General features: G+C 47.1%; 1 protein-coding gene across 1 annotated transcript in view; it reads right to left on the reverse strand.

Moving 5' to 3' along the window:
• CFAP74 (cilia and flagella associated protein 74) overlaps positions 1–10,626 on the reverse strand; it is a 75,806-nt gene extending 65,180 nt beyond the window's left edge. The window contains exon 1 of the mRNA XM_082615271.1: positions 10,560–10,626. The gene's annotated coding sequence lies outside the window, so the exon portion shown is untranslated. The remainder of the gene's footprint in view (positions 1–10,559) is intronic.
• Positions 10,627–22,522: the final 11,896 nt, after the last annotated feature.

Raw genomic sequence — 22,522 nt, forward strand, 5'->3', positions numbered from 1 at the left:
TCTCATAAGGTTAACAAGCTGATTTCTCAGCAGAAACTCTACAAACCAGAAGGGAGTGGCATGATATACTTAAACCGATGAAAGGGAAGAACCTACAAGCAAGATTACTCTACCCAGCAAGGATCTCATTCAGATTCGATGGAGAAATCAAAAGCTTTACAGACAAGCAAAAGCTAAGAGAATTCAGCACCACCAAACCAGCTCTACAACAAATGCTAAAGGAACTTCTCTAAGTGGGAAACACAAGAGAAGAAAAGGACCTACAAAAACAAACCCCCCAAAATTAAGAAAATGGTAACAGGAACATACATATTGATAATTAACCTTATACATGAATGGATTAAATGCTCCAAGCAAAAGACACAGGTTTGCTGAATGGATACAAAAACAAGACCCATATATACGCTGTCTACAAGAGACCCACTTCAGACCTAGGGACACATACAGACTGAAAGTGAGGGGATGGAAAAAGATATTCCATGCAAATGGAAATCAAAAGAAAGCTGGAGTAGCAGTACTCATATCAGATAAAATAGACTTTAAAATAAAGCATGCTACAGGAGACAAGGAAGGACACTATGTAATGATAAAGGGATCAATCCAAGAAGATATAACAATTATAAATATATATGCACCCAACATAGGAGCACCTCAATACATAAGGCAACTGCTAATAGCTATAAAAGAGGAAATCGACAGTAACACAATAATAGTGGGGGAATTTAACACCTCACTTACACCAATGGACAGGTCATCCAAACAGAAAATTAATAAGGAAACACAAGCTTTTAATGATACAATAGACCAGAAAGATTTAATTAATATTTATAGGACATTCCATCCAAAAACAGCAAATTACACGTTCTTCTCAAGTGTGCACGGAACATTCTTCTCCAGGATAGATCACATCCTGGGTCACAAATCAAGCCTCAGTAAATTTAAGAAAATTGAAATCATATCAAGCATCTTTTCTGACCACAGCGTTTACCCTACAGAAACTTAGATGCTGTATTAGTTTCCTAATCTCATAATCTCTTATGAGATTAGAAATTAATTACAGGGAAAATAACCGAAAAAACACAAACACATGGAGGCTAAACAATACGTTACTAAATAACCAAGAGATCACTGAAGAAATCAAAGAGGAAATAAAAAAATACCTAGAGACAAATGACAATGAAAACACGACGATCCAAAACCTATGGGATGCAGCAAAAGCAGTTCTAAGAGGGAAGTGTATAGCTATACAAGCCTACCTCAAGAAATAAGAAAAATCTCAAATAAACAGTCTAATGTTACACCTAAAGGAACTAGAGAAAGAAGAACAAACAAAACCCAAATTTAGCAGAAGGAAAGAAATCATAAAGATCACAGCAGAAATAAGTGAAATAGAAACAAAGAAAACAATAGCAAAGATCAATAAAACTGAAAGCTGGTTCTTTGAGAAGATACACAAAATTGACAAACCATTAGCCAGACTCATCAAGAAAAAGAGGGAGAGGACTCAAATCAATAAAATTAGAAATGAAAAAGTAGAAGTTACAACAGACACCACAGAATTGCAAAGCACCCTAAGAGACTACTACAAGCAACTCTATGCCAATAAAATGGACAACCTGGAAGAAATGGACAAATTCTTAGAAAGCTATAACCTTCCAAGACTGAACCAGGAAGAAACAGAAAATATGAACAGACCAATCACAAGTAATGAAATTGAAACTGTGATTAAAAATCTTCCAACAAACAGAAGTCCAGGATCAGATGGCTTCACAGGTGAATTCTACCAAATATTTAGAGAAGAGCTAACACCCATCCTTCTCAAACTCTTCCAAAAAACTGCAGAGGAAGGAGCACTCCCAAACTCATTCTATGAGGCCACCATCACCCTGATACCAAAATCAGACAAAGATACTACAAAAAAAGAAAATTACAGACCAATATCACTGATGAATATAGATGCAAAAATCCTCAACAAAATACTAGCAAACAGAATCCAACAACACATTAAAGGATCATACACCATGATCAAGTGGGATTTATCCCAGAGATGCAACGATTCTTCAATATACGCAAATCAATCAATGTGATACACCATATTAACAAATTGAAGAATAAAAACCATATGATCATCTCAATAGATGCAGAAAAAGCTTTTGACAAAATTCAACACCCATTTATGATAAAAACTCTCCAGAAGGTGGGCATAGAGGGAACCTACTTCAACATAATAAAGGCCATACACGACAAACCCACAGCAAACATCATTCTCAATGGTGAAAAACTGAAACCATTTCCACTGAGATCAGGAACAAGACAAGGCTGTCCACTCTCACTATTATTATTCAACATAGTTTTGGAAGTCCTAGCCACAGCAATCAGAGAAGAAAAAGAAATAAAAGGAATACAAATTGGAAAAGAAAAAGTAAAACTGTCACTGTTGGCAGATGACATGATACTATACATAGAGAATCCTAAAGATGCCACCAGAAAACTACTAGAGCTAATCAATGAATTTGGTAAAGTTGCAGGATACAAAATTAATGCACAGAAATCTCTTGCATTCCTATACACTAATGATGAAAAATCTGAAAGAGAAATTAAGGAAACACTCCCATTTACCATTGCAACAAAAAGAATAGAATACCTAGGAATAAACCTACCTAGGGAGACCAAAGACCTGTATGCAGAAGACTATAAGACACTGATGAAAGAAATTAAAGATGATACCAACAGATGGAGAGATATACCACGTTCTTGGATTGGAAGAATCAATATTGTGAAAATGACTATACTACTCAAAACAATTTACAGATTCAATGCAATCCCTATCAAATTACCAATAGCATTTTTTACAGAACTAGAACAAAAAAATCTTAAAATTTGTATGGAGTCACAAAAGACCCTGAATAGCCAAAGCAGTCTTGGGGGGAAAAAACAGAGCTGGTGGAATCAGACTCCCTGACTTCAGACTATACTACAAAGCTACAGTAATCAACACAATATGGTACTGGCAAAAAACAGAAATACAGATCAATGGAACAGGATAGAAAGCACAGAGATAAACCCACGCACCCATGGTCAACTAATCTATGACAAAGGTGGCAAGGATATACAATGGAGAAAAGACAGTCTCTTCAATAAGTGGTGCTGGGAAAACTGGACAGCTACATGTAAAAGAATGAAATTAGAACAGCACCATACACAAAAATAAACTCAAAGTGGATTAGAGACCTAAATGTAAGACTGAGCACTATAAAACTCTTAGAGGAAAACATAGGAAAAACACTCTTTGACATAAATCACAGCAAGATCTTTTTTGATCCACCTCCTAGAGTAATGGAAATAAAAACAAAAATAAACAAATGGGACCTAATGAAACTTAAAACCTTTTGCACAGCAAAGGATACAAGATGAAAGACAGCCCTCAGAATGGGAGAAAATATTTGCTTAGACAAAGGATTAATCTCCAAAATATATAAACAGCTCATGTAGCTCAATATTAAAGAAACAAACAACCCAATCCAAAAATGGGCAGAATACCTAAATAGACCTTTCTCCAAAGAAGACATACAGATGGCCAAGAAGCACATGAAAAGGTGCTCAACATCACTAATTATTAGAGAAATGCCAATCAAAACTACAATGAGGTATCACCTCACACCAATTAGAATGGGCATCATCAGAAAATCTACAAACAACAAATGCTGGAGAGGGTGTGGAGAAAAGGGAACCCTCTTGCACTGTTGATGGGAATGTAAATTAATACAGCCACTATGGAGAACAGTATGGAGGTTCCTTAAAGAACTAAAAATAGAATTACCATATGACCCAGCAATCCCACTACTGGGCACATACCCAGAGAAAACCATAATTCAAAAAGACACATACACCCCAATGTTCACTGCAGCACTGTTTACAATAGCCAGGTCATGGAAGCAACCTAAATGCCCATCGACAGACGAATGGATAAAGAAGTCATGGTACGTATATACAATGGGATATTACTCAGCCATAAAAACGAACGAAATTGGGTCATTTGCAGAGACGTGGATGGATCTAGAGACTGTCATACAGAGTGAAGTAAGTCAGAAAGAGAAAAACAAATATCGTATATTAACGCACGTATGTGGAACCTAGAAAAATGGTACAGATGAACTGGTTTGCAGGGCAGAAATTGAGACACAGATGTAGAGAACAAACGTATGGACACCAAGGGAGGAAAGTGGCGGGGGTGGTGGTGTGATGAATTGGGAGATGGGGATTGACATGTATACACTGATGTGTATAAAATGGATGACTAATAAGAAAAATAAATAAATAAATAAACATTTAAAAAAATTAAAACAAAAAAGTCAAATATGTTCCCACCAAGAAAACTCTAGGCTCCGAGGCTTCCCTATCAAGGTCCATGAAACATTTGAGGTTCAAAATGATCCAGTTTCACACACTTTCTTCCAGGAAAGAGAACCAGAAGGTCCACTTCCTGGTTTGTTTCGTGGAATCACTTAACTTTTGCTACGAGAGCCTGGCAGTGAAAACACGGAAAGGAAAATCACAGAACAGCCTCACTCTTGAGGTGAAGTGCCACCAGGCTAGAGCCAGCAACACATAGACAGGATGACACATCACGACGAAGACGGATTTGCTTAGCGTTAGAAATCAAGTCAACTCACCACACGAACAGACTAGAGAAATATACAATTGACTCAATTCAGAAAAAAACATTGATGAAATTCAACATCCCACTTACACTTTTAAAAAATGTAGCAAACTGGCGTTAGACTTCTTTAATGTGATAAAGAATGTCTGCCAACAATAATCCATAGGAAGCGTCATACTTAATCATAGCATTATTAAGACCTCCCTGGCGTCCAGGGGTTAAGACTCCGTACTTCCACTGCAGGCGGCGTGGGCTGGATCCCTGGTCGGGGAGCTAAGGTGCCCGCACGCCGCTCAGCGTGGCCAAAAGAAAAAAAATCATAAACATTCAAAGCATTTCCTTTAAGACTGAGAACAAAACAAGGGTGCTCTCTGAAGCCACTGGGTCTCCCGACTGGAACAAGGAGAGAAGAAAGAAATACAAGGCATGAGGAGTGGAAGGGGAGACAGTTGTTTCCAGATAACACGACTGTGCACGTAGAAAATCCAAACGAGTATAGAGATAAATTGTTAATGTTATCGAGACAATTTAGTAATGTTGCTAGATATAAATTCGGTAATAAAAATCAATGATATTCCTATTTACCAGAACAAATAATGAGAAAATAAGATTTGGAAAACTTATCATTTACAATTACACCAATGAGTATGAAGTACTTGGGAATAAATACAACAAAAAAGGAGCAAGACCCCCGATGAGAAAATGAAGAAGCCCTGTCAGGTGGTGTGAAATGAGACCTAAATAAAGAACAAGTGGACGGCTTCCCTGGTGGCGCAGTGGTTGAGAGTCTGCCTGCCGATGCAGGGGACGTGGGTTCGTGCCCCGGTCGGGGAAGATCCCACATGCCGCGGAGCGGCTAGGCCCGTGAGCCATGGCCGCTGAGCCTGCACGTCCGGAGCCTGTGCTCCGCAACGGGAGAGGCCACAGCAGTGAGAGGCCCGCGTACCGCAAAAAAAAAAAAAAAAAAAAGAATAAGTGGAGTCAATGACCCAGTATCTTCAACAAATGGATGCCATGGGGGGAAAGGGAAGGTGAGCTGTTTTGAATGTAAAAGCCGTGAGAGACAAGTCAACCATATGCAAGGGGGTATGCAAGGGGGGTTCTTGTTTGGAACCCGAGTCAAGCGAGAAACTGTAAAAGACATTGCTGAGGTAATGTGGGAAAATGAACACCAAGTGGTGGTAGATTTTATTAAGAAATCAATGCTAACCTGGCTGGGGTTGATAATGAATTTGTGGTTATGCTAAAAATAAGTTATTTATCAGTTAGAATTGTGTACTAAAGAGTTTACAGGTGAACTATTACACCCGGGGTTTTCTCTAAAATACATCAGCCAAGCGCCCCAAGTGAGGACCAGTAGAAGCACCAGGATTGATTCGATTCTGGTGACCACTGAAGGGGGGCTGGGCGCCCGACAGTTCACAGGACCGCTACTTGGTGAGTTTGAAATTGTCCATAACAAAAACCTAAACAAGAATAAAACCAATATAACTAAATCAATGGAGAGGTGAATGTTCACGTGATGGACACTCAATGTGGCCAGGATGCCAGTTCTCTCCAAATTGCTCCACAGAGGCACTAAAAAAACCCCAAACTCTGACAGGGCAGTGTGTGCATGTGTGTGCAAGAGGCGGGCAGGGAATGGACATCTCAGTCCACATGCTAAGAAGCTGGGTGTCCACCTCGGAAATCAGTTCCTTGGGGGCCAAAGACTCACAAGTGAAGAGCAAAACTGCTACAGTGAAGGCGGAGGGGACTTTATGCCTTCTGGTTTTCTTAAACAAGACATCAAAACATTAAGTCACAAGAGGAAAAGCTGGTAGAGCCTCGTACACTTAAAAACTTTGGTTCAGGGCTTCCCTGGTGGCGCAGTGGTTGAGAGTCCGCCTGCCGACGCAGGGGACGCGGGTTCGTGCCCCGGTCTGGAAAGATCCCACATGCCGCGGAGCGGCTGGGCCCGTGAGCCATGGCCACTGGGCCTGCGCGTCCGGAGCCTGTGCTCCGCAACGGGAGAGGCCACAGCAGTGAGAGGCCCGCGTACCGCAAAAACAAAACAAAACAAAAAAAACTTTGGTTCAGGTGACACCCTAAGGAGAGTTTAAGAAAAACTACGGATTAGAAGATAAATGCAACACATTTCCCAAAAGGTTTACCATCAACACATGTAAGGAACATCCACGGCTCAACAGAGAAGATGGGCAGCCCAACAGCAAAATGGCGAGACTAACAGGCAGGTTACAGGAAAGGGCGTCCAAATGGCTTGATTCATGCCTGTTTTCCTGGCATTATTAACAGTGCTCCCTGTAACTCTTTTTTTTTTTTTTTTTTGCTGTACGCGGGCCTCTCACTGTTGTGGCCTCTCCCGTTGCGGAGCACAGGCTCCGGACGCGCAGGCTCAGCGGCCATGGCTCACGGGCCCAGCCGCTCCGCGGCACGTGGGATCTTCCCGGACCGGGGCACGAACCCGTGTCGCCTGCATCGGCAGGCGGACTCTCAACCACTGCGCCACCAGGGAAGCCCTGCTCCCTGTAACTCTTAACAGAGCCCAGGCTAGATGACGAACTGTTTCTTGGTGATAAACGAAAAACGTTGCTCGACCTCCTTTGTAATCAGGGAAATGCAGAGTAAAGCCACATACTATTATTACACAGCCATCAGGCTCGGTAACACATTACGAGCCTGAGTATACCAGGTGCCACCAAGGACACGAAGCAGTGGGAAGGCGCACACCCTAACGTTGGGAGTGAAAACTGGGGCAGGTGCTTTGAGAAGAGCTCAGCATCATATCGTACAGTTAAACATACACACGCCCTCTGCACTGGCATCCTGTTGCTGCTGTAAGAAACTGCCACACACTCAGGGACTTAACACAGATGTATTAGCTTACAGTTCCGGAGGTCAGAAGTCTGAAATGAGCCCCACTGGGCTAAAATCAAGGTGTCGGCAGGGCTGCCTTCCTTTCCGGAGGCTCTGGGGGAGGGTCCGTTTTCTTGCCTTTTCCAGTTTCTAGAGGTCACCCACGCGCCTCGGCCAAGGCCCCACCCTACCAACTTCAAAGCCACTAATGTCAGGCGGTCTTTCTCGGGCTGCTTTCTTTCTGGCTCTCCCCCGCCTCCCTCTTCCACTAGGAGGGCCCTTCTAGTTGCGCTGGGCTCACCGGGATAATCCAGCACAATCTTCCATCTCAGAGTCGGCTGACTAACAACCTACATTCCCAGGGCCTGTAACCTAACACATTCACGGGTTACAAGGGTCAGGACATGGCGGTCTCTGGGGGCCATTATTCTGTCTACCACGCCCTCTGACTCAGCAGTTCCTCTCCTAGGTGTTTACCCTACAGAAACTTAGATGCTGTATTAGTTTCCTGGGGATGCCATAACAAAGTACCACAAACTGGCTGTCTTAGAACAACACAAAAGAATTTTCTCATAGTTCTGGAGGCCAGAAATCTGAAATCAAGGTGCCAACTCCCACTGAAGCGCTAGGGAAGGATCTATTCCAGACTTCTCTGCTAGCTTCTGGTTCCCGGGCTTGTGGCAGCGTAACTCAAATCCATGTGACAGTCTCCCTGTGTGCGTGTCTACGTCCAAATTCCCGTTTATAAAGATGTCTGTCAGGGCTTCCCTGGTGGCACAGTGGTTGAGAATCTGCCTGCCAATGCAGGGGACACAGGTTCGAGCCCTGGTCTGGGAAGATCCCACATGCCGCGGAGCAACTAGGCCCGTGAGCCACAACTACTGAGCCTGAGCGTCTGGAGCCTGTGCTCCGGAACAAGAGAGGCCACAATAGTGAGAGGTCTGCGCGCTGCGATGAAGAGTGGCCCCTGCTTGCTGCAACTAGAGAAAGCCCTCACACAGAAACAAAGACCCAACACAGCCAAAAATAAATAAATTAATTAATTAATTAAAAAAAATAAAAGATGTCTGTCATATTGGAGGAGGGGCCACCTTCCTCCAGTATGACAGCGTCTGAACCAATTACATCCCCAATGACCCAATTTCCAAATGAGGTCATATTCTGAGATACGGGGGTTAGGATGTCAACATATCTTTTTTTTTTTTTTTTGAGGAGACACACTTCCACTCCTAACACACATAAATACCAGGAGGCATGACGAGACCCCAGTGTTCCTAAGAGCAGTAACTACGGAAACAACCCACAGCCATCGGCAGCAGAACAGCCGTGGGAGCCACACTGTGGCGAGCTTGGTGGTGATGGAGGTGAGTGACCCACAGCTCGGGCAGCAGCGTGGATGAGTCTCTTACACACAACCGAGAGGGAGGAAGACACAAGCACAGGCTGCTTTTCTTCTGCTGCTTCCGCCCCAGGTGGGCCTGTGAAACAGGGTCCACAGCGGCCCAGACTGGGTGACAGAGCCTGAGTGGAGGAAGGCAGTCAGTCCAGTGTCGGGTATGAGAGAGGGGGGGTAGGTGTCCACTGCGTGCGCCACTGGCTCAAGCCTGGAAGGGATGACATAGCTTCAGAGCCTCAAAATACTGCCCAACAAAATACTGGTCCATTACAAAGGGCAAGGCAACTTCCCAGGCGAGATGCTGGCACATCCCACTTTCCTCAAGTGATCAAAGCAAACTCGTCACTAATGTGACCAATGGACCACTGTGAGCCACCTGACAGGATGGAACGAGCAGAGAGTGACACGTGGCGTCACTTCTGTGACTTCCCTGCCAAAGACGCATAATGGGAATCTGATCACGAGGAAACATCAGACAAACCCAAACAGAAGGGCTTTCTACAAAGTCACTGGCCTAATCCTTCCAAAGTGTCAGGGTCACGAAGCCAAGGAAAGCCTGATGAATGTTCTGGAATGAAGGAGACTAAAGAACCACGATGACTGCTCAGTGCAGTGGGGGGTCCCAGACTGGACCCTCTCGGGTTTGTGACTCTACGGGATCTTTGATGGTCGTGTGTGGTTGGTTACGCTGGAGATCGTCCTTATGTGTAGGAAATGCACACGACAGTATTTGGAGGTGACAGAGCATCACGCAGGCAACTTACCCTCAACTGCTCCAGGAAACAAGTTTTTTACGCTGAACTTGCAACTTTAACATAAATTTGGGATTGTTTCAAAAATTAAAAAAGAATATATACAGCATTTTCCCATTTATATAAGGTTTAAAAACAGGTGAAACAATTATATTGTTTACAAACGGTAAAACTAAAGAAAAGCAAGGAAATTAGAATCAGAAAGTCAGGCTATGGTCACCAGGGAAGGGTCTGCGTGGGGCAAGGGTGGGGTAGGTTGACTTGGGGTGCTGACCAGGTTCTATTTCTGGACTTGGGTAGTGACTAGTGACGCTGGCTTTATAACCAGTCCTTCAGCAGCACCTGTGAGCGTACTCACCAACGGTCTGCAGGGATAACCTATCAGGGAATTCTTTGGACTGTGGGTACCAGAGCCGGTCCTCCCATCACCTACTTCAGTACTTGGCTCACGGCAGATGGTCAAGGAGTGTTTGCCAGATACATAATGTGAGCACGTAAAACGAGTATGCGTTTACGGGAAACAAATAATAGAGATTTCCAGAAACAGGTAACCGTTAAAAACCAAACGAGATGACCTCGGAATTCCTTTCCTCTGCCCGGACCCTCAGAGTCCCCTCTTCTTACCAGCCGGGCTGACCCCTCGAGTTTTGCTCAACGGTGTCCTAGATGTGAAAGGACAACATCGCAACGTCCGCGCGGAGTCGGAGCAGAGCTCAGAACCCAAGCTGCACGGCACCCTGGGGTCCCTGAGACCGGTCAGGGGCGACCCCCACCCCCCGCACTAGCACTTATTTCTCGGGCAGAACTTCCACGATGAAGGCGCTGATTTGTGCCTGGGGGGTGCGGCTAAAGCCCCCGACCCAGCCCCAGGCTCCGGGGCCAAGGGACCCCCCACCTCTCAGCCGACCTGCCGGTGTACGAAGGGCGCGCGCTCCGGGCGGAGAAGCTGCTCGGCTGCGGCTGGCTGCGCGGTTTGGAGCGGGCAGCTCCATGGCAACGGACGGCTCCACCGCGGTGTAGGGGTGCCCGAGCCCCCCTTCCCAGCTCGCGCGATGGCTCGGTCCGGCGGCGCGCCCCCGCGCAGGCGCAGTGAGGCCGAGGCGGCCACTTGCGCCCCGAGCGCGGGAGGGAGGCGGGGGCTCCCTGCTCCGGGGCGCCGGGACCCGGGCGCTGGCCGAGGCCGAGGCCGCGAGTGGAGGTTCGCGGGGGCACCCGGGCCGTGGCGGAGGAGACCAGCGCTGCTCGGTGGCGGGGGCACCCGGGCCGTGGCGGAGGAGACCAGCGCTGCTCGGTGGCTCGAACGGCGCGCCAGGCTGCCTCCCCTGGTTTGGGCCAAGCCGGTTGAAGTTCGGATTAGTTGTCAGTTTTTGTTTTGTTTTTTTGCGGTACGCGGGCCTCTCACTGTTGTGGCCTCTCCCGTTGCGGAGCACAGGCTCCGGACTCGCAGGCTCAGCGGCCATGGCTCAGGGGCCCAGCCGCTCCGCGGCATGTGGGATCTTCCCGGACCGGGGCACGAACCCACGTCCCCTGCATCGGCAGGCGGACTCTCAACCACTGCGCCACCAGGGGAGCTCTAGTTGTCAATTTTAAAAACAGGAGAGTTCACATAAAATCGGGGTTCCTCACTTTTCGAGATGAGAGACTTGGCACGATATGGCACACTGGGCTGGAGCTGAACTGAGCTTTCCCCGCGCATTCTCCAGTCCCCAGCCCTGCCCGGGCCCAGAGGGGCGTGTGTTTGCGGCCGAGATGCGGGGATGTGAAGAAGGGTCCTTCTCACCAGTGCACTCAGTGCCAGGCCCTGGGCCCTCGAGTGAGTCCACGTATCCCCCGTCCTTGCAGGGCCCCGCGCCTTCCAGCATCCTGCCTGCATGTGACTTGCAAGGCCGCTGGCCCTGCTGGCCACTGGCTGGCTTTGACCAGTGTTTCCTGATGCCACAGTGGGGCCCAGGAAGTCCCTTAGTTTCATCCTGGGATGGTGAGATCCATCAGAGCCATCAAGCCTTGTGAAAAGCGCAGCACCTCTGAGAGCTGTGGACTTTACCCAGATGACAGCAGTGACCTCTGCCTTCATCCCCCTGCAGCGGTGCCCAGGCCTCTTGCCTTCTGGACTGAGGAACAGAACTGAGTCACCGTATCAGCCCAGGGCAGTTTTTCTAAGAGAAATTATTCTTCTCTTCCCCACCCCACCCAAATTATGGAGCTTCTTCCTTGTCAGCTTTGCTTCTCTGAGCCCGTCCATATTAACGATTAAGGCACTTTCTACTAAAGAAAAGAAGGACAGCGAAAGACTGAAAAGAGCCCCATGTCCACCAGCGAGAGCGGGGTGAGGTGCAGTCGCACAGCGGAAGGGCCGGGAAAGGACTGTTTTCTATGCTCTGCCCTGAAGTGACAGCCAGAACATACCGTTGAGGGAAAAACCTCAAGATGCAGAACAGTGGGTATAGTATTTTATCTAAGAAGGGGCAGGTGCCATAAGAATACACTTGCTTATTTTCTTACGTTATAAAGTAACATAAAAGTGGTTACTGACCGGGGCAGGAGGGACAGCAGTGGAAACTAGATTTCTCTGAATGTGCTTGTACATTTGGCTGTGGAACTGTGTAATTACAAAACCCAAAATAAGACAGAAGACAAAAAACAAAAGAGTTGAAAACAAAATAATAATAATAAAAAAGGAACCTAACTCTATGTCAGTTTGGTGGCTTAACCAACAGAAAAGGATCATTTCAAGTGACTTTAAAACCCAACAGTTTGTGCATACCTAGTAGACTATAAACTATACAATTGTTTGCAGTAATCCTGGTCTTTGTTATAACATTGATATTGTTATTCTGGAATTATACAAAGTGGGGTAAAACAAATAAGTATAGTAATATTAGGAACCAATATTTTTCATTTGGGCAAAGAGATAGAAATGTAAAAAGTGGAAAACCCCGTAATATTGGATTTGGATGTGAAATATTAGTATGAACTAATATAATTTTTTCTTTTAAAATATATTTCTTAGCTCTGTCCACTGGGAAGGTCTAGAACTATCAATATGGTAGCCACTGGACACATGTGGCTATTTAAATTTAAATTAATTAAAATTAAATACCTGAACAAATACTCGTACACCCATGTTCGCAGCAGCATTATTCACAATAGCCAGGTGGAAACAACCAAAATGTTCATCAGTGGATAAACAAAATGTGATAGATACATATGGTAGAGTATTATTGTGCCTTTGAAAGGAATGAAATTCTGACACCTGCTACAAAATGCATGAACCTTGAAGACATGATACTGAGTGAAATAAGGCAGTCACAAAAGAACAAATATTATTTGATTTCACTCATATGAGGTACATAGTCAAATTTATAGAGGCAGAAAGTAGACTGGTGGTTGCCAGGAGCTGGGGTTGGTGTGGTGAAATTTGGGGTGAGCGTTTAGTGGGGACAGAGCTTCAGTCTGGGAAAAGGAAGAAGTTCTGGAGATGATGGTGGTGACCGTAGCACAGCAATGTGAATGTGTTTAATGTCGCTGAACTGTACACTTAAAAACGGTTACAATGGTAAAATTTAAGTTCTGTATATTTTACCACAAGAAAAACATTTTAATTAGATAAAATTAAAAATTCCATTCCTCAGTGGCAGAAGCCCTGTGCGGCTCGTAGCTGCTGTATTAGGTGCCACGGATGTAGAAGTGCCCATCGCCGTCTTGGACAGCACTGGTCTAAACACAATCACCAGTCCAGCAGTGATGAGCGCTCTTAGCACCCGGGCTGTTGTCCCTACACGCCATTTCCCACTAAGAAAGAAAACAGAGCTTCCTAGAAAAAAATGGCTGATTCCAGATCTGTGGCAGAAAACGTACAAGATGATCCTGGAGCATCTTACCAACAGAAAGCAAGGAAATTATCAAAGGTTCTAGTGCTGCGTCAGAGGATCCATTAGCCACCTTGCAGGGCTCCCTCTGGTCAAAGTAGGGACAGTTTTTTTTTTTTTTTTTTTTTGCGGTACGCGGGCCTCCCACTGTTGTGGCCTCTCCCATTTTGGAGCAACAGGCTCCGGACGCGCAGGCTCAGCGGCCATGGCTCACGGGTCCAGCCGCTCCGCGGCATGTGGGATCCTCCCGGACCGGGGCACGAACCCGTGTCCCCTGCATCGGCAGGCGGACTCTCAACCACTGTGCCACCAGGGAAGCCCAGGGACAATTTTGAGTATCTAAGTGTAGGGGAGATCCGGCCGCAAGCCAAGGCCAAAAAAGAAAAGAAAAGTAACTATTTACGAAGGATTGAAGCACATCAAATATGTTAATATCCATGAGTTCATTCTAAACGTAGAATCCTCATCGGTCATCTTTGGAGGATGCTAGGGTACTAAGTTAGTATTCTGAGAACTTCCTAGCAGCCATGGGGGAGCACCCCTCTGATCTCCCTTCCAGAAAGGAGTTGCATGTAGCTGTGAAGAGTGGCAGCTGGCAACCCACCTCCAGCTGCAGTGCTGTAGTTGGACAGTGTTTGAGCTGATCCCACTCCCTCTCTGGCTGGCGTTTGGACCCGACCAGCTCCCCCGACATGGGACTCTCTAATGCACAGCCTCTGCTCCAGAGCCCTTCCATACCCCCTCTGCGTTGGCCACAACCTCGTCAGGTTTACATTAGAGTTAAGTTCTCCTGCTCGGTCTTGCTTCCCCCCTTTCCATCCACAGGGGTCAGATCAGGACTGCGGAATGAAGGCCTCCTCGGCCCAGTCCCACTTCCTCCCCTTGATCTTTCATAGGCATGAGCCTCCAATAAATCTTTTGCATTCCTAATTCCCTCTCAAGGTCTGCTTACGGGAGGACCCAGATGGACACAGCTGGTACCAGGAATGGTCTCAGAAAGCAGATGGCATGATGGGGATTTGTAACCTGATCATTCACTGTCCAGCTGGCAAGGAGGATCCCATCCTGGGTAATATGTGGATGCCCGGAACAAGGTGGCAGTCTGCTGGTAAACTTCCACCAATAACAAATTGGGAGAAGGTGGCTGGTACAATGACTGAGGAGCGTGTGTGTTTGTGGGGGGCAACAGTACAATGATCTGGCTGTTACTGAGTTGCATTGAGGGGGTAGGAAAAGCTGGAGACACTTAACCAACAATTGAAGCTAAGTGTGTTGACACCAAAAGCAAAGGCAACAAAAGCAAAATTAAACAAATGGGGCTACATCAAACTAAAAAGCCTCTGCACAGCAAAGCAAACTGTCCACAAAATGAAAAGGCAACCTATGGAACAGGAAAAACTATTTGTAAATCATACATCTGATAAGGGGTTAATAACCCAAAATATATAAAGAACTCATACAACTCAGTAGTAACAAGAACCCCAAACAATCCAATTAAAAACTGGGCAGAGGATCTGAATAGACGTTTTTCAAAGAAGACACACAATAGGCACATGAAAAGATGCTCAACATCACTAATAATCACGGAAATGCAAATCAAAACCACAATATCACCTCACACCTGTTAGAATGACTATTATCAAAAAGACAAGCAATAACACGCGTTGCCTAAGATGTGGAGAATAGGGAACCCTCGTGCACTGTTGGTGGGAATGTAAATTGAAACAGCTGCTGTGGAAACCAATATGGAGTTTCCTCAAAAGATTAAAAATAGAACTACCATGTGATCCAGCAATTCCACTTCTGGATATTTATCCAAAGAAAATGAAAACACTAACCCAAAAAGATAGCTGCACCCCCACGTTCACTGCAGCATTATTCACAAGAGCCAAGACATGGAACCAACCTAAGTGTCCATCAGTGGATGAATGGATAAAGAAGATGTGATGGGGGGGCTTCCCTGGTGGCACAGTGGTTAAGAATCCGCCTGCCAATGCAGGGCACATGGGTTCGGGCCCTGGTCTGGGAAGATCCCACATGTCGCAGAGCAACTAAGCCCGTGCGCCACAACTACTGAGCCTGCGCTCTAGAGCCCGCGAGCCACAACTACTGAGCCCGTGTGCCTAGAGCCTGTGCTCCGCAACAAGGGAAGCCGCCGCAACGAGAAGCCCACGCACCACAATGGAGAGTAACTCCCACTCACTGCAACTAGAGAAAGCCCGTGTGCAGCAACGAAGACCCAACTCAGCCAAAAATAAACAAATAAATAATAAAATAAATAATAATTTATTTTTTCTTTTTTTTGCGGTACGCGAGCCTCTCACTGTTGTGGCCTCTCCCGCTGCGGAGCACAGGCTCCGGACGCGCAGGCTCAGCGGCCATGGCTCACGGGCCTAGCCGCTCCGCGGCACGTGGGATCCTTCCAGACCAGGGCACGAACCCGTGTCCGCATCGGCAGGCGGACTCTCAACCACCACGCCACCAGGGAAGCCCTAAAAATTGTTTTAAAAAGTGAAATCTTACCATTTGTGACAACATGGATGAGCCTTGAGGGCATTATGCTAAGTGAAATAAGTCAGACAGAGAAAGACAAATAGTGTATAACCTCACGTGTGGTAGCTAAAAAAACAACAAACAAACAAACAAACAAACAAACAAAAAAAACAGAAAAACCCCCCACCAACAACAATTAAAAAAACCCAAAAACAAAACGAAAAGCAAACAACAACAAAAGACAAAGAAGCAAGCCAACAAAAAATCCAAACTCATAGATACAGAGAACAGACTGGTGGTTTCCAGAGGCAGGGGGGTGGGGGGTGGGTGAAATGCATAAAAAGAATCAAAAGGTACAGACTTCTAGTTATAAAAGAAATAAGTTGTGGGGATGTGATGCACAGCACGGTGACTATAGTCAATAACACCGTGGTGCATATGTGGAAGCTGCTAAGAGAGTAGGTCTTTGAAGTTCTCATCAGAAGGAAACAACTCCCATAACTATGTGGTGATGGCGGTTACCTAGGTTACTGTGGGGATCATTCTGCAATACAGGCGACTCTTCAACAACGTAGGTCTGAAGTGCTTGGCCCACTTATGCATGGATTGTTTTCAACAAATACCTGCACTCCAGTACTACAGGACCGCGGAGCCGTGGCTGAGGTGGGGCAGCTGTAAGTTAACCCGGGATTTCCGAGCCCCACGTCGTTCAAGGGTCTACTGTATATACAGACATGGAATCATTATGTCGCACACCTGAAATATGTATGTATGTCAATCATACCTCAACAAAAAATTTCAAAGTGAAAGTAAAACAGTATCTAAACCATAATGATTATCACACATAATTGTAGTATTTGACAGAAAAGAACTTCTCAAATTAAAAATAATGAAAAAGAAAAAAAAAACCCAAAAGACTAAGAGTGAAGGCCAGAGCTGCTTGGTAGTTTATAAAGAGGCTCTTACCTCCTTCTGTGGAGAAAAGGAGGTGATGGAAGCAGGACGAGGACAGACTAGAGATGCTGAGATTCAGAGGTGTTGGAGTCCAAGCCAAGGTAGCTTTGCTGGGCCAAGATCAGGTCCTGGGACCAAGGGCAGGTCCAGGGGCCAAGGTCAGAGTCCTGGGTTCAAGGGCAGGTCCGGGGGCCAAGGGCAGGTGGGAAATCTTGACTCATAGGGTGGGATATCTGGGTGGAGGCCCCAGGGTTTGTGACTTCCCAGGCTACTTTGAAACTTCAGAGGCGGCAAAGGTGGCTCGCGTCTCCCTAAGGGGAGCCGGCACTCCCCGCATCTGGAAGGACACCGTGGAGGTCTCCCCAGCAAGGCAACAGGGCCCTGCTCAGCAACTGTCCCATGCCTCCCCTGGCTGCCAGGCTGGTGACTAGGGGTAAGTTGCAGCCTCATCGGGTACACGTGAGCCTGGGAGGAGAGGAAGGGGCTAAACGCCAAGGACTTGCAAGAGTGACCACCTCGACCCGGCCATGGAGAGGGGCGGCTGAGCAATGGGGCCAAACCCGAGCCTGTGACAGGGAGAGGTTACGAGGGGCTTTCTCTTGGGATGTGGGGTTTAATGCCTTGAGGAGCCAGAGGAGGCTGAAACGCACGCGAAAGCGGCTGCAAATCTTCTAAATTTGATGAAAACTGTAAGCCCACAGACCCTTGATGCTCAACAAACCTCAAGCAGAATAAATACAAGACAATTACAACAAGACTCATACTAATCAAATTAATCAAAATGAGAAGCAAAGGAAAGCTCTTCAAAACTCCCAGAGAAAAGACACACTTTCCCTACAGAGCAATGAAGAAATGTCAACCAGCTTCTTGTGACAAACCAGAGACAAAGGAATTTGAAAATGAAGGAAAGAGGAGAAAACTAACCCAAACCTTGTCGACCTGAACGTGTTGGAGCAAGTCTCGAAGGGCAGAGCACGTGTGGCCGGGGGGCTGCAGCAGGGGGCAGGGGTCACTGGGTGGGATGTGAGAAGGCGTCTGTACCAGCATCACCCTGTGGGAGTCCAGAAAAGGCAAAACTGTAGGGACAGGAAGCAGACACCTGTGGTCATCTGGGCCCAGGGCTGGGGTGCAGTCACCTCCTCGGGTGACTGCAAAGGGGCAGGAGGGAACTTTTAAGGTGGAGCAAATGGGCAATGTCGTGATTTCAGTGGTGGTTACACAACGCTCCATGTATATCAAAGCCATCAAATTGTATAGTTAAATTAGTGAATTTTATTGTATGTAAACTGTATTTCAATAAAGCTCATTAAAAATAAGCTGACCCTGGGCTTCCCTGGTGGCGCAGTGGTTAAGAATCCGCCTGCCAAAGCAGGGGACACGGGTTCGAGCCCTGGTCCAGGAAGATCCCACGTGCCGTGGAGCAGCTAAACCCGTGTGCCACAACTACTGAGCCCACATGCTGCAACTACTGAAGCCCGTGCACCTAGAGCCCGTGCTCCGCAGCAAGAGAAGCCACCGCAATGAGAAGCCTGTGCACCGCGAAGAAGAGTAGCCCCACTCACCGCAACTAGAGAAAGCCTGTGTGCAGCAACGAAGACCCAACACAGCCAATTAATTAATTAATTAAAAATAAGCTGAACATAGACATCAGTCCGCACCTACTGGACCACACGTGACCTGGCTTCTGCCTGCCTCACTCTGCTGCCCTCCCTCCCTCCCTCCCTCCCTCGCAGCCACTCTGGCCTGGCCTTGCTCCTGTCTGGACTGGCCAGTTCACTCCTGCCTCAGGGCCTTTGCACATTCCGTTCTCTGCCCTGAACACTTACCTGGCTCTTGGTGGGGCTGGCTTTTCCTCCAGAAGCGATAGAATAGAATCCAAACCTCAGCTCAGATGTTGCCCCTCACAGAGGTCTTCCCACCCACCCTGTGTACAGTGCCCGTCCCCACAGATATCCCCCATGATTGTTATCTTGCTGAGATTACACTTGAAATGGTCTCTTTTGTTTGTTTACCCACTGATTGTCCAGGTTCTTCCTCCTAGAAGTTGAGGCCACTGGGGACGGGAACCTTTTATATCTTATTCATGCCCAATGTCTAGACCAGTACTTGGCACAGAGTACGATGAATAATTCCATAAATATTGGTTAAATGAATATCGACCTGTGTCGGGGCCTTTCTTAAGGACGTTTAATCAAAGTATCCAAATATCGAATGTGAAAAAGATTACAGCAAATCTCCTGCTTTTATTTCTCCAGCATCCTGCCCAGAGGATCAGCTCATCAGACCAGAGAGAGTCTCGGGGAGCCACGGTCACCTTCCTCACAGAGTCCGGGGAGCAGGGCCGCCCGGCCACCATGGGGACCCTCTGCCAGCAGCCCCTTCAGGACTTTCACGTCAGTCAATTCAGTCACGCTGGCACCTAAAGGAGTCTTTTTCACTTGATAGGCAGCCCTTTGTTAAGTATGTTAATCTGTGTTTAGCATTTTCCATCACATGAAAGAATTCAAATTGCCACTTTAAAAAACATAAAATACGAGAATAGAATTCTGTCTTCTCCTCATTACACGTGAGCAATTGTACTTGGACGTCTATTTACCTCATGGAGAAAAAATTCTCTAAGTGGCCAGGTTCGGGTGTTTATTAGTTCTCAGGGCCTTGATTACCAAAAACAGCCTCGAAACGCAGCCCCGTTTCCAGCGTATCCTTTGTTTGAGTAGACGGTTGATCTCAGCCTGCTGCAGGGATTTTGCATGTGATCCTTTCTGCTAAGTTGCCTCTGCTTCTCCAAATGAATGGATTCCATCTGGAAATCATGGGATTAATAATTACACTCTAATAAGCTCAAGAAAATTTTTCTGTGTCGCTGCCATTTTCTGTTTGGTGCATTTTCCCAGGAAAATAATAAAACAACCTCACAAATATATCAAGCAGGGATTTTAAAATTAGCTGGTGCAGTTTCCCCTCCTGGGTCCCTGTGACTCACCTGTACCTCCTGGGGCCCATCCTGCTGCTGCAATGGATTCGGGCCAGCTCTCAGCCCAAGCTTTGGACTCGGTGCCATCCCTTCCCCTATGCTGAGCATGCGGCAAAGCATTACCCAAAAGAAACAGGCAAAAAAGACAGCAGGCTGATTATCTCAGTAGTCGAGTACACTCACCAACCACACCTTGCAGCTCCCTAGGTGCTACCTAGGGCACTGTTACCCAGGGAAGTGCTGAGTTGGTGACTCCGGGGGGGCAACCACAGAAGTAGAGTGTCCGTACCTTCCAGGGCTAAATGTGCGATGGCCCTGCTCAGTGCCACACGGGGAGAGCATAATGCCTTCCTGCACTAAACAGGAGGAAGGTACAGCAGCCGCTGCCCTGAGCCCGTAACCAGAGGGCTCTGCATGGATCATCCGCCGGAGAAGCCGTGTTACCTGTGAAATAAGAGGAAGGCGAGCGAGTGGACGAGTTAAGTAGACCTACAGGGACCAAACGCCTCAGGGTGGAATTTCGGGCTTCCTGTTCATCCCTGTCCCCAGGCTCTGGCACCAGGTCCCCTGTCCCGTGCTCTCAGTGCCAGGCCAAGGGGGTGGGGCTGTCAGGTATCTGGGAGAAGAGCACAGACCTCACCTGAAATGGACAGAGGCCCTTCATCTGATTGATTTGGAAAGTTTCAGCAAAGTCACACTTGGAGGGTGGGGTTCTGCCTTCCCCCCCAAAAAATCACAGGAGTGGAATAAAGATGGGGAATAACCTACACTATTTTCCACAGGAGGGGGGACCCTGAGCACTGACAAGTTAGACTGTTGTTTTCAGTGAAGACAGCCCATTGAGGTTCTCTGTAATGGGGTTCAGCCTTGTGGACTTCCAGTACCCAAGAAACCCATCAGTACTCAGCCTCTCCTTTGGCAAATGAATAAAACAAAGTCAGGAGAAATCACTTCCCTGAGGCCACACAGCCAGTTAGGAGCAGGACTGGGATTGGTACCCAGAGCTCTGACTCTGGGGGCATTTCCTGAATTATCAAAGGGAGGGGAGAAGTGGACTTTTGGTGGGGCTGCCCCGCATAGGCTTCCCCCATCCTGGGACGGCTGGAGCTTGTCTGGGTGGAGCGGAAGATGAGGACCAGGAGACTGACTAGTGACACACGTCAGCGGGATGCACCCAAGGTTCAGGATTGCGACAAGCTAATTCTCAAAAAACTCGAGGAAGGAAAAATGAAAATGCCCATTCTTGAGATCCAAACTGAAGCCAATTAGCAACAAAATAGAACTAAAATAAAACTTGCAGACTCTGGGGAAGAAATGAAGCTTTTTGATTTAAGGTCAGTGAACAGCCGGGCATCCTAGAGGAGCTGTGAAGGACGGGCAGTATCATGGGTCCCATGGGTGTGCAGGTCGCTGCTTTGCCTCTTTCTCTGTCCTGGCTTTGAAATGTGCTTCTCTCCAGGGCTTGAGGAAGAAAAGGTGATTCTATGGCACCCAGCACCCAGGGCTACGGCTGAGATGCCTGCATGGGAGTTCTCCAGTGAAACCTCAGTATTAATGTTACGACTCAGATAATAGACGAGAGTGTAGAAAATAGCAATAATCTGGTTCACCCTGAACTAACTGAATCAAGTGATTCAAGGTCAGCAATATTTCTCAGAGGCTATCAGCACCTGGATCTTCTCAGATCCAAGAAAAGAGTGTGACAGTGAACCCAGAGAAAGCGCTGGAGCCTGGACCAGCACAGAGACCAAAGCTTGGGCCTGAAAGACAGGAGAGCGAGTGCTGTGTGTGTTCCTGAACGCTGCGGGGTCTGACCACACCAGCTGTGCTGGCTTTGGGCGACTCTGAGCCTAAATTTTCCTGCATTTATTAAGCATCTATCGTACACCAGAGGCTGTTAGACACGAGGGCTGCTCTAAAGGAGCAGACAGACTAGATCCCAATCTAGCAGAGGAATAATGAAAACGACCCTCGTGAGGCTCAGGGCCCTCACTCTGGGCCAGGCCCCGCTCTCCGCACGTTCTTGTCGGTTAACTCCTCAACCTCCGATCAAGCCTGCACAGGGGGACAAGTGGGAATGTGTCCAGAGACACGCCCAGAGCACACGCTCACACACACAGCAGGGCAGTGCTTCCAAGTACCCAGAGGACGCACCCGAGGGGCCGGGGGACCCTCCAGGGGGCATTTTTGCTGGGACCTGCCTGACTGTCTTAGAGCTCATTGCTGGCTTTAGGAAAGAAGGCTGAGACCCAGCCCCCTTGATCCGTGGCCCTCAGGATTGGGCTAGAAATTCCCAGCAGCAAAGCCCTTTCTTTCTTTTCTTTTCTTTTTTTTAGTAAATTTATTTATTTATTTATTTATTTATGGCTGCGTTGGGTCTTCGTTGCTGCACGCGGGCTTTCTCTCTAGTTGCGGCAAGCGGGGGCTACTCTTCGTTGTGGTGTGCGGACTTCTCATTGCGGTGGCTTCTCTTGTTACGGAGCACGGGCTCTAGGCACACAGGCTTCAGTAGTTGTGGCACGTGGGCTCACTAGCTGTGGCTCCAGGCTCTAGAGCACAGGCTCAGTA

The sequence above is a fragment of the Mesoplodon mirus genome (assembly GCF_964341445.2).
Source record: "Mesoplodon mirus genome assembly, chromosome: 3".
Taxonomy (NCBI): Eukaryota; Metazoa; Chordata; class Mammalia; order Artiodactyla; family Ziphiidae; genus Mesoplodon; species Mesoplodon mirus.